General features: G+C 38.5%; 1 protein-coding gene across 3 annotated transcripts in view; it reads left to right on the plus strand.

Moving 5' to 3' along the window:
* Positions 1–14,878, plus strand: part of LOC127643320 (cytospin-B-like) — a 188,685-nt gene that overhangs the window by 64,202 nt on the left and 109,605 nt on the right. The gene's annotated exons all lie outside the window — the stretch shown is intronic.

Here is a 14,878-nt window from a genome sequence, read left to right on the forward strand (position 1 = left end):
TCTAATTATAAAGGTTTAGTTTGTGGTTTACCACAAGGAAGTTGTTTGGGTCCTCTTTTGTTTTCAGTTTTTATTAATGATTTGCCCTTAGCTGTCAAAAAAGCATCAATGACAATGTTTGCAGATGACTCAACTGTTTACTATGCTTCAAACTCATGTGACAAACTTAATCATGTTCTGTCTGGAGAGTTGGATTTGGTGTATAAGTGGGTTAGTGGAAACAAATTAGTCTTAAATATATCCAAATCTAAAAGTATGATCATTGGATCAAAACAAAAATTGATGCTTGGATCAGAATTAAAGTTACATATAGCCGGGCAAAGAATGCAACGAGTAGAAAAGGCTAAACTGTTGGGTATGGTTATTGATAGTAGTCTTTCTTGGACAGAACACATAAAAACTATTGTTAACAGAATAGGATGTGGCATTGCATTAACTAAAAAATGTTGTCATTATGTGAATCAGGAAACTTTAAAAATAGTAACAGAGTCATTAATATTATGTCACTTGTCATACTGCACTGAGGTGTGGTCTTCTGGAACTAAAAAGGACTTGTCAAAAATTCAGGTTGCACAAAATAAAGCAGCAAGACTGGTTCTGGGCTGCTCAATTAAAACAAGTAGAGATCAGATGTATTCTACTCTTTCATGGCTCACTTTAAACCAAAGAATAACAGTTACTTTAAGCAGTATGATATATAACACATTGACAATGAAAATGCCTATTTCTCTGTTTAATCAAATAGTGTATTGTAATTCTGTGCATAATTATAATACCAGAAAGGCAAATAATGGTCATATAATGACCCCTATCCAAAAACTAATTTTATGAAGAATACCGTTCTGTATAGAGCAATAGTCATCTGGAATAACATTCCCATTGAAGTTCGTCAGCTTTGTAATAAGCTGGCATTTAAAAGAAGTCTAAGGTGTTATGTGTCGATGTAGGTATTTATATGTTATGATTAAGGTAATTGTAAATAATATGGTATTTATATTTAGTCTTATGAATCGAAACTAGATTGTATGTAGGTATGAGTGTGTGTTTGTGTATTTATGTACATATATAAAATGTATATATTGTTTACTGTGATGATTGAAATGTGTTGTTGTTGTTGTAATGTAATTTTTTAGAATGGAACCCGGGAAGACTAGCTGATGGCACAGACTTTCAGCTAATGGGATCCTAAAAATAAACAAATGAACAAAAATAAACATTTCTATTTCAAATTGTGCTTCATTTCAGCCAACTTTAACTTCAGTGATGCAAAGCAACATTTAAGCCTGTTTTATTTCACTGTCCTCCTGCACATCCTTTCCCTCACTCTCGTGAGTCTCCTTTTCTCCATATCTCTTAATACAGGGGTTCTCAACCTTTTGCAAGCTGGGCCCCCCCCAAAGCTGGTTCATTGCAGTTGGGGCCCCAGTGCCCCCCGCCCGGCCCATGCTTTATTGTTGTTATTATTATTATTATTATTATAATAATTGGCAGTAGCACCAGACTTCTAATGTGAGCTTGCAGGCATTATTATTATTATTATGAGTAGTAGTAGTAGGCCTATCATCATTACTAGGCTATTGCTATATAATTATATGAGGTTACATGCTTTATTGTTGTTGTTGTTGTTATTATTATTATTATTATCATCATCATCAGTAGGCCTATTATCATTACTAGGCTATTGCTATAATTGGGAATTGGCACCAGACCTCTGATATTAATTTATGCTTTATTATTGTTATTATTACTAGGCCTAATAGTAGGCATCATCTGCATTTTTTACAGAAGCTTGCTGGTAGGTGATGTTAATGTGAGACCTGAGCCTGCTTTGCCTTGCAAAGATCCTCAATTCTTGGCTCAATTTTTGATAAACATAGCCTCAAATCATCCTCGATTTGTGCACGATTGCGGTATTTCGTTTTGAGTGCAGTTATTTTTGAGAATCCTGCCTCACACAAATATGTCGACGCGAAAGGAAGGAGAATCTTCAAGGCGACGTCACAGAGTTCAGGGTATTCCTGCATCAATGCTGCCCAGAATGACAAAAGAGGGCAGGAGCTAAAGAGTTCCTTCAGTCTACTGTCACTCTTCAGCTCAATAAGCTGTTCCTGCATATCAATTGATAGCTCATTTGCTGTGCACACAAACGGATCTCGAACCCACGCCCCGTCATTGCCTGCGCACCATCCGTGCATAGGCCAACGCATCGGTCCCAAGCCAAACCATTTTCATGGATAAAAATATCAAGGACATTGAAAATGGCTTCTCCTGTAGTGTGTGACTGAAGAGGCCGGCAAAACAGGACATCCTCCTCAATCGCCTTGTCCCACAGATACCTGACATAGGTGAGGAGCTGTGCCTGCCCAGCAATATCAGTGGATTCGTCCAGCTGCAGCGCGTAGTAAGGACTCTTTTTTACGAACTCTATCAGTTGTTCTCTGATATCATTGGACATGTCTACAATTCTCCTAGCGACTGTGTCATTGGACAGTGGTACTGCACCGAGTTTGGCTGCTGCACTATCGCCTATCATTATTCTGCACATGTCTTGCGCTGTCGGCAAAATGAGAGTCTCGGCGATTGTTTGCGGTTTACCCAGTTTACCGATCCTTTTGGCCACTACATACGATGCCTCCAAACACTGTTTAGACACGGTGCTGTACACTGAAATGGTTGCCTGTTGCTGATGGAGGTCATCAAGCTTTCTTTTAAAATATTCAGCTGGTTTATTTTTAATGCCAGCATGCTTTGTTTCGAGGTGCCTTTTTAATTTGCAGGCCTTCATACTGTCGTTTGCCAGCACCTCGGCACACACGACACACTGAGGTCTCAGATCAGCCATGACTGTAAACCCAAATTGCAGGTATGCTTCATCGTACCTTCGAAGCTTTTTTGCAGCTGGTGGTGCGTCGGTTGGCTTGTTGGTCCTCACAAGAAATTTCTCCATTTTGATGTGTTTTCAATAAAGTTTAGGCAATATGTAACTGTGTGTGTGGTGTATGTTGAGAGACGTATCAGGGGCTAATCAGTCGGGACTTAGGCACAATCTTTAATTAAACGAACAAAATAATTATTTTGCAGACAATTCAGATTTTATTTTAATACTTAGCGATTGTAGTCCTCATCAGTGTGTGTGTGTGTGTGTGTGTGTGTGTGTGTGTGTGTGTGTGTCTTAGTTGTGTGGCTAGTTTTAGCTAAGTGTAGCTACTGCCTAGTAGTTAAAAAAGAAATACTGGCTAGGGCTGAGATTTGATCTAATCTTAAAAAAGAATGTTTGTGGGTTTAGTCTTTAAAAAGAATGTTGGGGTTTTGTAGTAAAGGCCTATGTAAATCGAGATTGAAAAGACTAGGGAGAGCTGGCACAAGCGAACTTGGCAAGAGACTAGACTAGAGTGAATGGAAAGCTATGTTGTGAGTCAATTTAAATGCAGTGATTTATTTTTGTGTGAGAGTGAGTGAACATTTACATTTATACCCCGCTCTGTAAGCCAGGGCAGGAACGGCGGCGGCCATGCGCTTGCACGATTCATTTGCAGCCTGGACGCGGAGGGGTGTGTGTCTCCTCTGACTGCTGCGCGAGGCTACTGAGAGACTTACCGCCTGTGAGTGCTTTTGGACGGGAGAGGGGCTCACGGCAGCACCCGCTGTTTGTTGAGCACAGTAGGCCTAACTGCAGAGTGATTCGTGCTTTTGAGTCTCCAAACACCACAAAAGTCTCCAAAAACACCAGTAAAAGTCGCTGGATTTGTCGCTTTTGACAAAAAAAAAAAAGCCGCCAGGAGGATGATTTGTTTGTGTTATAATCAGTGCTTGAATTGGGGGGAAAAGGTGGCTGCACTCTCTTTGCATTGGCAAATCATGACATTTTTACAGTGAAAAACAAAACTTGGAGATATTGCTGTTACAACAATGTATTGTTATTTATTTAGCATAGCGCATCTCACAGCAATACTCAATCGTGTTTTGAATGATTCAGTGTTGTGAACGAATCGGTTGAGTCAGATTCAATGACCCATGCACAAACATCTGTCTCATTCTTGACGAATCGTTTGAATGAACGACTCAATGACTCGCTTAATGAAACCGCTTATGCTTATCACCTGCATTTGCGATCACTATCGACAAACCAATCGAATTTGTTCAAAACTTTTTTTTTTAAATCAGTCCAAACACATTTGAATTTTTATTCAGGAGTTATGTATATACAAAACTATAACTTTATATGACAGTAGTTTAGTGATAAAAAAATGTGCCCAAAAAGTTTTTTTTTCCAGTTTTTTTTCCCTTCCATCGTAGCCTACTCGCACCCCCCCCCGGGAGAGTGGGGCGCGCCCCACCGGTTGAGAACCACTGTCTTAATATGTCAAGCTGTTTCTGTTCTTGACCTGTTTATGATTGCTAATGAAAGTTAATATTAATTTCAATAGCAAGATTATTGTAATCTTAATTTGTCCTAGGGATTGGATCATGGGCTTCCTATGTTATTGGGAATCATGAGTGTTGTGAAAACAGAGTGTATGTGTATGTGTATGTGTTGTCTAATTTATTTGTATGGCTTGCTGGAATTTAAAGGTTTAGTCTGTGTGTGCGACTGGTGAGTGAAGTGGATGAGGATGTGTGTTGTCTGGCAGAGAGACTGTGGCTGGGGGCCAGTTTACCACTGCAGCAACCTTATCTATGATGAAAAATTCTGCCAATTCACTGTGTGTTTTTGTGTGTGACATTTATATACGTGTTTGAGATGAAACAGTAGGTTCTTAAGCAGAATTCATACACACAGTCCACATTTACAGCAGAGGTTCAGCTTTATCTGCTTTTGCAGCTTGACATTTTTTGGCAAAATTAAAGATTGTTTCAAGTCAAGTCATTTTTATTTTTTATAGTGCTTTTCACAACACATCATGTCAAAGCAGCTTTACAGAAAATCATGCATTAACAGAAAATTAAACTGAAATATCTATGTTTCAGTTTAAAGTCTTTGAGTGATCATTGTGTAGTTTGATTAAATATGGTAAATATAGTTTGATGATGATGTAAATTGTGCATACAAATGAAATAATTAAATAACACTTGTATTTAGAAACCTCAGTGAGCAAGCTGAAGGCAACTGTGACAAGGAACACAAAACTCCATAAGATGTTGGTTAATGGAGAAAAATAACCTTGGGAGAAACCTGACTCACTGTGGGGGCCAGTTCCCCTCTGGCTAACCAGCATGAATATAATGCCAATATTATTATTTATGTGCAGTGCAAGTCATTGTTTAAAATGTGTAAACTATGTAAGTGTTAAGATCAGTATTTAAAAAAAAAAAAAGATTTATGTTTAGTAAAGATGCTGATTACCACACCTGGAGTCACAAGTTCGAATCCAGGGCATGCTGAGTGACTCCAGCCAGGTCTGCTAAGCAACCAAATGGGCCCAGTTGCTAGGGAGGGAAGATTCACATTGGGTAACCTCTTTGTGGTCACTATAATGTGGTTCGCTCTCGGTGGGGTGCGTAGTGGGTTGCGCATGAATGCCGAGGAGAATCGCGTGAAGCCTCCACATGTGCTAAGTCTCCGTGGTAACGCACTAAACAAACCACATGATAAGATGCAGGGATTGATGGACTGAGATTCGTCCTCCACCACCCAGATTGAGGAGAGTCACTATGCCATGGGGGGGGGGAGGGGTAAACAATTTTCCACAAAATTGAATAACATTTATAATTTGTTATAATTTATGCCTTATGTAACCCAATATATGCGCTTTACAGATGTAAATTCATAAATGCATCATATTAACCTCAGCCGTCCTGCCATTTACACATGTGCTTGTAAATCAAGAGTTCTGTTGAGGAGATGATGGGTTTCCTGTCACCGTTTTAGTCGTGATGTCATGCAACTTTTGCCCATGTGTAGTGTTTTCACAAGAATGATCAAAGATTTAGTCACTGAGTTAAAGATTTGATTATTGGCTGAGAGAACAGACTTGCTACTAAATCGCTTGTGATGTGTAATATACAGTAGGTAGATATTAGGCCTAATCTGTAAATTAACAATGCTTATATAACATGAAATCAAAAAACCCAAACAAGACCAACACTGACTGATATACAAAGAACAAAGCTGTATTATCCAGAAATTAGATATGTAACAGGTGTTTTATGAGGATGATATGAAGTAGACTGTTTCAAATATTCATCTTCACCCCGCAGCTGAACAGCTCTGATAATAATTGCCATAGTGATCTTCCTTCTTTTCATATCAAACGCCATTATCATGTTGAATTAATGTTTACATTTTGAAACATTAACTAATTAAATGTATACTTACATTTTGGATATTGAGCAGCTTGTGAATTCCAGACACGTGTATAACTGGGGTTTAACAAAATGTATTATGTCTCATTCGGCACTTCACCTCTAAAGGTGAATTAATGAGAGAAAATGTATTTATTTTTTTTACAGTGGGAAAAAAACTAGCACTCTGTCCCTTTACGAGAGCGCATGCATGTTATACAGTCTACACTGCACGTAGAGAGATGATGATGAGACATGCACGGAGAGACATGGATTTTCAGTCCTGTTGAACGAACTGTTGATTTCTTGTGTTCTAATGTGTGGATTACTAATTTTCACCAACATGTAAAAATGAAAAATGTGGGGATTTCACACACTGTGAACACGGAATCTGTGGGGATACTTATAATGTTGCACAAGACGTTAAATCCCACTAAGAAATTCATTAAGTGGGTTTTTTTCCTGCTATTTACTATATTTTGGTAATCATGTGCGTGCATGCAACTGTGCCTTAGCGCGTCCAGTATATTATGCATTTGCGCATCTTTGCGAGATAAATATACACACACTCGCTCCTCAGTTAGAAGACTTCGTTTGCTCTGTGAAATTTTTGTGCTCTCTTGCTTGTTGTTTGCTTGCACTAATGTTATGAATCCAGCACTGGCCCAATCGGGCAAGTGACAGTTCTAGCAACTGGCCCAAATCTTTCTCACACTGGCCCTGGGCCATCGGGCAGTCCTTATTGTCGAGCCCTGGAGTCATAGATCATGATAGATGTTACTGGTTCCGGCAGACCTAACTAAAGCAGCCTAATTGTGAGTTGATGGATAAATTAGGTGTAAGCCTGGCTAAATAGATGAGTCTTTAGTCTAGACTTAAACTGAGTGAGTGTGTCTATGTCCCGAACAGTGTTAAGGAGACTATTCCATAGTTTAGGAGCCAAGTATGAAAAGGATCCGCCTCCTTTTGTGGATTTTGATATTCTTGGAATTATTAACAAGCCAGAATTTTGTGATCATAATGAGCGTGATGGAATATAGCTTGTCAGAAGGTCACCTAAGTAGTGTGGAGCTAGACCATTCAAAGCTTTATATGTAGTTTAATTTAAGTATAATTTAAAAATGAATATGAAATTTAACAGTTAGCCAAAGTAACAACAATAAAATGGGGCTAATATGTTCATATTTCTTGGTTCTATTCAGCACACTTGCAGCTAAATTTTGAACTAACTGAAGTTTATTTATTGAACTTGCTGGACCAGTAATGCATTACAAAAATCTAGACTTGAGGTCATGAACACATTAATTTGTTTTTCGGCATCAGAAACAGAAAGCATGTGTCGTAATTTCTGAGGTGGAAGAATGCTGCGACAAACATTTAAAAATTTGATTTCAAAGGACAGATTGGTATCAAATATAACACCTAAGTTCTTCGCTGTAGAAGATAATGTAACAGTACATCCATTGAGAGTCAAATTATATTTTAGGGGCTTATTTTTAGAGGTTTTGGGTCCATAAGTAGTACCTCTGTTCTGTTAGAATTGAGTATAAGGAAATTTCTGGCCATCCAATCTTTGATTTCATCGATACGCTCTGCTAATTTTGAGAATTTTGAATTTTCGTTGGGTTTAGAAGAAATATTAAGTTTGGTATCGTCAGCATAACAGTGGAAAATTATTCCACGGTTCCTGATATTATCTCCCAAGGGAATCATATATAAGGAGAAAATCAGAGGCCCTAGAACCCTGTGGCACTCCATACTTTTGTTTGATTTGACAATTCCTCCTTTACACAGACAAAGTGGTAGCGGTCTGATGCTAAACCATGCTAATGCAAGTCCACCAATCCCAACATAATTCTCCAGCCTATTTAAGAGAATGTTGTGATATATCGTGTCGAAGGCAGCACTAAGATATAAAAGTACTAGAAGAGAAATGCAGCCATGATCAGATGATAAGAGCAAGTCATTTTTAACTCTGATAAGTGCAGTCTCTGTACTGTGATGGGGCCTAAATCCTGACTGAAATTGTTCATACACTAGCTTTTCTAGTATTTTCGACATGAATGGGAGATTTGAAATTGGTCTGTAACACCCAATTCTCCAGAATCAAGCTGTGGATTCTTAATACACTGTTTGATAACTGCCATTTTAAAGTTTCTTGGGACATGTCCTAAGGATAGCGAGGAGTTAATAATATTAAGAAGTGGTTCGGAGATTACAGGGAATACATCTTTTAAGAGCTTAGTTGGTATTGGATCTAGCATACCTGTTGTGTCTTTTGATTTTTTGATAGGTCATGAAGAGCTAACAAAACTTATGACAGTGAAGGTTTGAAGCTGCTCGTGAGGAAAATTATAACACTGAGGTGCTGTGACAGTTGATAGCATAATTCCAATTTCATTTATGATTATTTAAATTTTATCAGTAAAGAAATTCATTAAGTCATTACATTTGTGCATTTTGATGCTGATGACATTTCCTTCCACTATCCAGTTGCTGATAATCTCTAACTTATCAAATATCATTGCATCAAAATAAAAGTCTGCACAACAGAGCTTCACAGTATTAATGAAAAAATGAATGAAAAAAAACAAAAATCTGATTACCTGTGGCACAAGGCTGCTATGACTGAATAACAGCATTCTGATAATACACTTGAAATTACTAACAGATAATAATAATAATACAACCTTTTAATATTATATAACTGTTATTAAGGGTATTATTTTTACTTTTTGAATATTACATTTGTATTAAGTAATTATATTTTCTGTATTTAATTTCATGCATCCAATTGAATAGAGTTTTCATTTTTCCTGGACTTTTGAGTTCTTCCTGTTTTTGACAGGTTAGTTATATCAAGCTTCCCATTAATGCTGGAAAGCTTGATTCTTGATTGCTGGGATTTTTTTATAATCCCGTTGCGACTCTCGAGCCAAAATCTCCGAGCTGCACTGGAAGAGTTTATTTAAATGTTAACAGCTGTTTATACTCTAAACACACTGCATAAAATTGAAGCACCAGTAGTGTGTGTTGTGTTTGTGTGTGTGCATGCGTGTGTGTGTGAAGCACATGACAGAGCAGAGCGGCACCTCTTGTTCATTCTGTAGCATGCAGTGCATCTGACTTTATATAATTGAATTAAATTACATCCTTCTGCTTTTTAATTAGCACACTTGGCCATATCCAGAGTTGTTTGTTTGTTTGTTTTAATTGTCTTTCATTTAATCTCAAAACTGTCACATCTCATAATTTTGCTAATGACAGGATACTGTAATATGGTACCATTTGGTAATATGGTACCATGGAAATTATCAACGATACTTCGTTAGTTCTTGTAAACCACGCAACCCTAGTGTGTGAGCATCACTTTAAAATTTGTCACTAACTTCATGTCAGATAGCTCAGTCAGTCATAAGAACCAGTTCACACAAGGACAAGAATCCAAAAGTTCACATTCCTTCATGGGTCTCATTATTAGACCACCCTAATAGAGATTCAGTAAGACTGATAACATTCAGATGTCTCACACTGGTCTTTTCAAGTATTTATATAATTTTTTTGTAGTACTTTCAAGTCAATAAGACTGTAGTTGTGCAAGAATTAAGGCTGTGAATATAAACATATATATTTTTAAAGCTAATAGTTTTCTTAAAAATGTGTCTCCTCATATGGGGCAGTGGTACTAAGTTTGAAATTTTAAATAAAACCAAGCTTTTGAAAGTCAGGTTTGTTTTTAATCAAATTGTTTATTATGTTTCCAGGAGAGTTGGTTTTTGAGATGTTACAGACATTACAGCTGATTGTCTTTAAAGCTGCTTCGGAACCATGTTTATTGAGAAAAGCACAAATAAAAAACTATACAAATACAAATTATTTGACTTGATTTGACTTCTATGTTAAAGTTTTTAGGTTTTTTTTACTTTGGCAACAAAATCTCAATATTCTCTCTTTGCACTGTCAAACAAGCAAGTGATAGCCAGTGCTGAAGCATTTTACCAATCAGAATTTAGCATCATTAATTCTGATTCAAAGTAATGGCCAGCATCATCCAATCACTGCCAACCGTGCTAAAATAAAATTTTGCATGATAAATTCTGATGCACTTAGAAAAGTTGCATAGAATAGTTATAGGATGCTTCCTTTCTCCCTATTTAGTGAATGACTTGACCTATAGTGTGCTGTTTGTCTGCACTGGTCTCAGAACAGTTGAAAATGCACATTATTTAAAGTAGCCCTATATAATAATGCATATCTATTTTAAAAACATAAAAATGTATACCTATTTTTTAAATTATTATAATTATTGTAGATTACTGTAACTAAATCTATTTCAGTTACTCACAAGAAACAAAAGTAATTGTTAATAATATTTATTGACCAACATGTTCACAAATGGGTTGACAAAACAAATCTTTCACAGAGAATCATCTTTGAATGTTTAAATGCACAATACAGTAAAATTAATAAATAAAAATCACATCTGATGTGGCATCCAGTTATTCAAAAAAAAATCCTATTAACAGTGCACAAGCCTTGTTGCTGCATTAAGTCAGAACACACACGTGTAACAGCTAATTCTGTGTTGAATTCAAATGGGCTGCGCAACTGACGCTGTGTTTACCGAAGTATATTAGAGGTCTGCACGGGCCTTAAAATGAAACCCAAGAGCGTGTGGCCCGACCCTACACGGCCCGAAAGATACCATCAAATATTAAGCCCTACCCGAAATCGCTTACTATTTAATTTTTCTCCTCTTGCAATATGCTATATTTTATGTAAGCATATAGGCAACATTCATATCAGCACTGAAACAGTGAACATACACATTTATAACAAGGCACAGAAGTCCCTTAGCATACTAGAGCAGAAGTGGGAAAAAGCATTGCCTTACCATTTATTTGCTTCACTTCACTTGGTGCAGAACATTCTGTAATAATATGAAACAATGCAACAGTCCCCTCTACGCAGCCTGAACTGCACTAAAAACAGTTGTACTTGTCACGACGTAGTTCCCCTTCTGTCACAAGGGGTCCCGTCCAAAAGCGCCATGCACTAGCCCGTGTTACGTTAACTGCGGACACAGGTGCTAGCAGGCTGCTGCGTGCTAGAAGCAGCTGTGTTGGCCGCACGTAACCCTCCCCAACGCCCCCAGAAAAGGAGTCATATACAGACCTTAGGTTCCCAGCACCCCTGACGGGGAACAGGTGCTACATAACCATCATGGGAGCAAGCCCGGCAGCCACTGCCTTTTCTCTCTCTATGTCTCTCGCATAGAGTGTGAAGCGGCTGGTGCTATCGTAACGCTATGAAATGCGTCGGGGAAGGGGGTCTTTCCCGATCCTATTCTTTCAGGGGGAACAGACCCTGCGGAGGCCACATCCTGCCCAGACTAGGGGGAGGTGATATGTGGCTAGTACACCATGTTCATTGTCAAGCCACACGTGGGAGCGGCACAGTGGTAGGTCCTGCCTGATGAGGAAGGAGCTCTACAAACACGGTGACCGGGGGCAGTGGAACAGCCCAAGGGAGATGCGGGTTCGCCGACAGGGGGACCGTACCGTGGACCGTACCATGGAAAATACATCACAGGGAGTTGCCTGAAGAGGGAATTACCCCCCCCCCCACCCCCCCCCTTGTGGGGCCCTACCCCAGTACAGATCGTAGTAGGGCTGGTCACAAATTGCTCGGCAGAATTCACAGGCCAGAAGGCTAGGGAGGAAGTGACACTTAGTGGCTAACCTGGGAGAGAAAGCGCACTGGATCAACTTGGTGAAGGGCGCTGGGTGCAAGCGGAAGCTGTTCCGCATTACTGAGTTCTACCGGCACGGACCAGAGAAAACACAGGACGAGACCGACTCAACCCTGAGATTGTAAAGTCTTGCAAAGGTATTGGGTGTTGCCCAGCCCGCTGCTCTACAGATGTCTGCTAGGGATGTGCTGTTGGCCAGTTCCCACGAGGATGCCACACTTCTTGTCGAGTGTGCTCGAACCCTGAAGGGGGCTGGAGTCTGGAAGGCCAAGGAAATGGCGTTGACGACCCAGCGGGCAGTCTCAGTTTGGAGACGGCGTTCCCTTTCCGCCATCCACCGAAGCAGACAAAGATCTGCTCAGAACATCTAGAGCTCTGCATGCTGTCCAAATAGGTACGCAAAGCACATACCGGACACAGCCTGACAACATGTCTGACTCCTTCCGGGGAAGCTTGCTTGCAGGTTCACGACCTGGTCCCTGAAGGGGGGTTATAGGAACCTTGTGAAAGTGCTTCATGTTGTGAGAATGTGTGGTGTACTGGAAAGGGAAGCTCAGTTTATCTCTCACATTCCCTTCGGCTAAAGCTGAGATATACCAAGGAAGGATGTCAAAAGCTATTATCCCAGAAATCCATGAAATAGCTTTTAATGGACAGAAATCAGCAATATCTTTTTAATGGATTGTAGATGGATTGAATGTGTAATGTTGTGATGTTGAAAATTCTAGCAAAGATTTGGGGCCTTTTCAGACTTTTCACATGAAAGTGAACTATAGCAGAGTAAATGGTGCTACAGCTAACGTTATTGAAGCGATCCCATTTAACTGAAATAGAATAGAAAAAAAATTTGTTTCCAGATATTTCCAAAGAGGAAAAATTAAGAGAGTTATGGATTACAGCAGTAAGAAGAATAGAAGGGGACAAACTTTAATTGAATTCCTCAGCAGCTGTATTTAAAAAGTTAATTGCAACATTGTTGACTAGTTTGTTAGATTATTTTTTTTTTTTATTATTAATGCCAGGATAATTTAACCCAAAGTAGAGTAATATAATATACATTAAATAATGTACGTTAAAAGAGAAACAAGTGTGCTTAATTAACACTGCTTATTTAAAGTTTATATATATATATATATATATATATATATATATATATATATATATATATATATATATATATATATATATATATATATATATATATATCATACAATTTTGTGAAAAGGTTTCATGGCCTTTTATTTGCAGTTATCCCGAGTGTGGAATTAACTAGTGCCTCATGTGCTCAGCTTTTCAGATGACCTACTCATTCAAATATGGCACAACAGTGAGGCTATTTTTTGTTCAGTTTAGAAGTGAAAAGCATCAGCCTGTACCCTGGACTGTTTGTCCAGCAGAAGAAAAAAACACCAACAGGAGTTGTGAGACAGGAGGGGAAAAAAAAGGCAATTTCATGCTCAAAAAAGGATTGAAGAGAGGTCCAACACCCCATCGGTGACTAGGTTCACATTGTCCAAATGTTTTAGAGTTTGTGTAATACTGAACTTAGATGCCAAGTGTTTTGTTAAGGGGAGAAGTGATAGAGAGAACTTTGTGACTGTACTGTGTGAAAATTTGGTGATAGCAACACAGCAATAACAGTGCTGGTCTTTGAAACAACAGCTCTGTTTATTTTCATTGTTTGACTATGTCCAGATCATCAGTCAGTAAGTGTGTAAAAGCAATACCTAATTGTCAGCAGTGTTACGCCCGTTTCACACATACTCCGTTTGCAGTGCGTATGCGGTGCATATTTTTTTTCTGTACCCATGTTAACAGGTTAGAGCTTTTACACTGCACGCGGATGCAGTCCGTTGATCCGTTCCAGATCCGTTCCAGTGCGTATACAGCAGTGCAGCGATGGTTTACGGACCGAGTCTATTTTTGCTGTGCTGCACCGCACTGAATTAAAGTGGCAGCGCATTGTTCACATTAAAATAGACATAGATTGTCAAGAAACTGTAATAATTTCATCATATACGCATAATTACAGTTAATGTGTTCTATAGTTACTAAATTACAGGGTCAAGAAAAACAAAGAAGTATGAATATAGTCCCAAAAGTTGCAAAATGCCATCATTTATGATTTTTTTTACCCTTAAAAAAAAGACAGAGTGAACCCAAATGTGTCTCATTCTTCTCCTAATTAGCAACAGATATAGCGCGATAGCTTTTCTTCAGTCAACAACTCGAACTACATGTAAAACAAAGAATCACAATGATTAAAATCAATTCCTTACACATTTTTGATTTTGTGGCACACAGAAACTGCGGATCAGTAGCGCACTGCAAACGCAGCATATGTTAAAGCACTATAGCGCGTGCTGCTCCTGTACCGCATATGCACTGCACACGGAGTATGTGTGAAACGGGCGTAAGGCATCAATTTGGCCAGCGCTGTTCAGATTGTATTAGTTTTGATTGGTTAGATTTATATACAATAAGTTATACTTTAAATGCAAATGTTTAATAGTATTATTTTTCTTAACAAATCAATGCATTTTTAAATAAATTGTGGTTAATTTAGAGTATAATTTCATTTAATAATTTAATTAGAATTGTTTTAACACCAATTATGAAAAGAGCCGGAATGCACATTGCTAATCTGAAAAGAGATAGTGTAGCGAAACATCTCGCAACGGCATATCCAGTGCTCTGGATGCCACCGGAGAAACCATCAGGCTCTGTTTAACAGCCTTGAGGAGGCAAGTGCTGCAGTCTGAGGAGGAGAAGTTGAAGCAGCTGAAAATAAAGATAAACATTGCATACTTCATTGTGAAAGAAGAAGAACCTTTCATCAAATTT

The sequence above is a fragment of the Xyrauchen texanus genome, chromosome 4, assembly GCF_025860055.1.
Source record: "Xyrauchen texanus isolate HMW12.3.18 chromosome 4, RBS_HiC_50CHRs, whole genome shotgun sequence".
In the NCBI taxonomy this organism is placed as follows: domain Eukaryota; kingdom Metazoa; phylum Chordata; class Actinopteri; order Cypriniformes; family Catostomidae; genus Xyrauchen; species Xyrauchen texanus.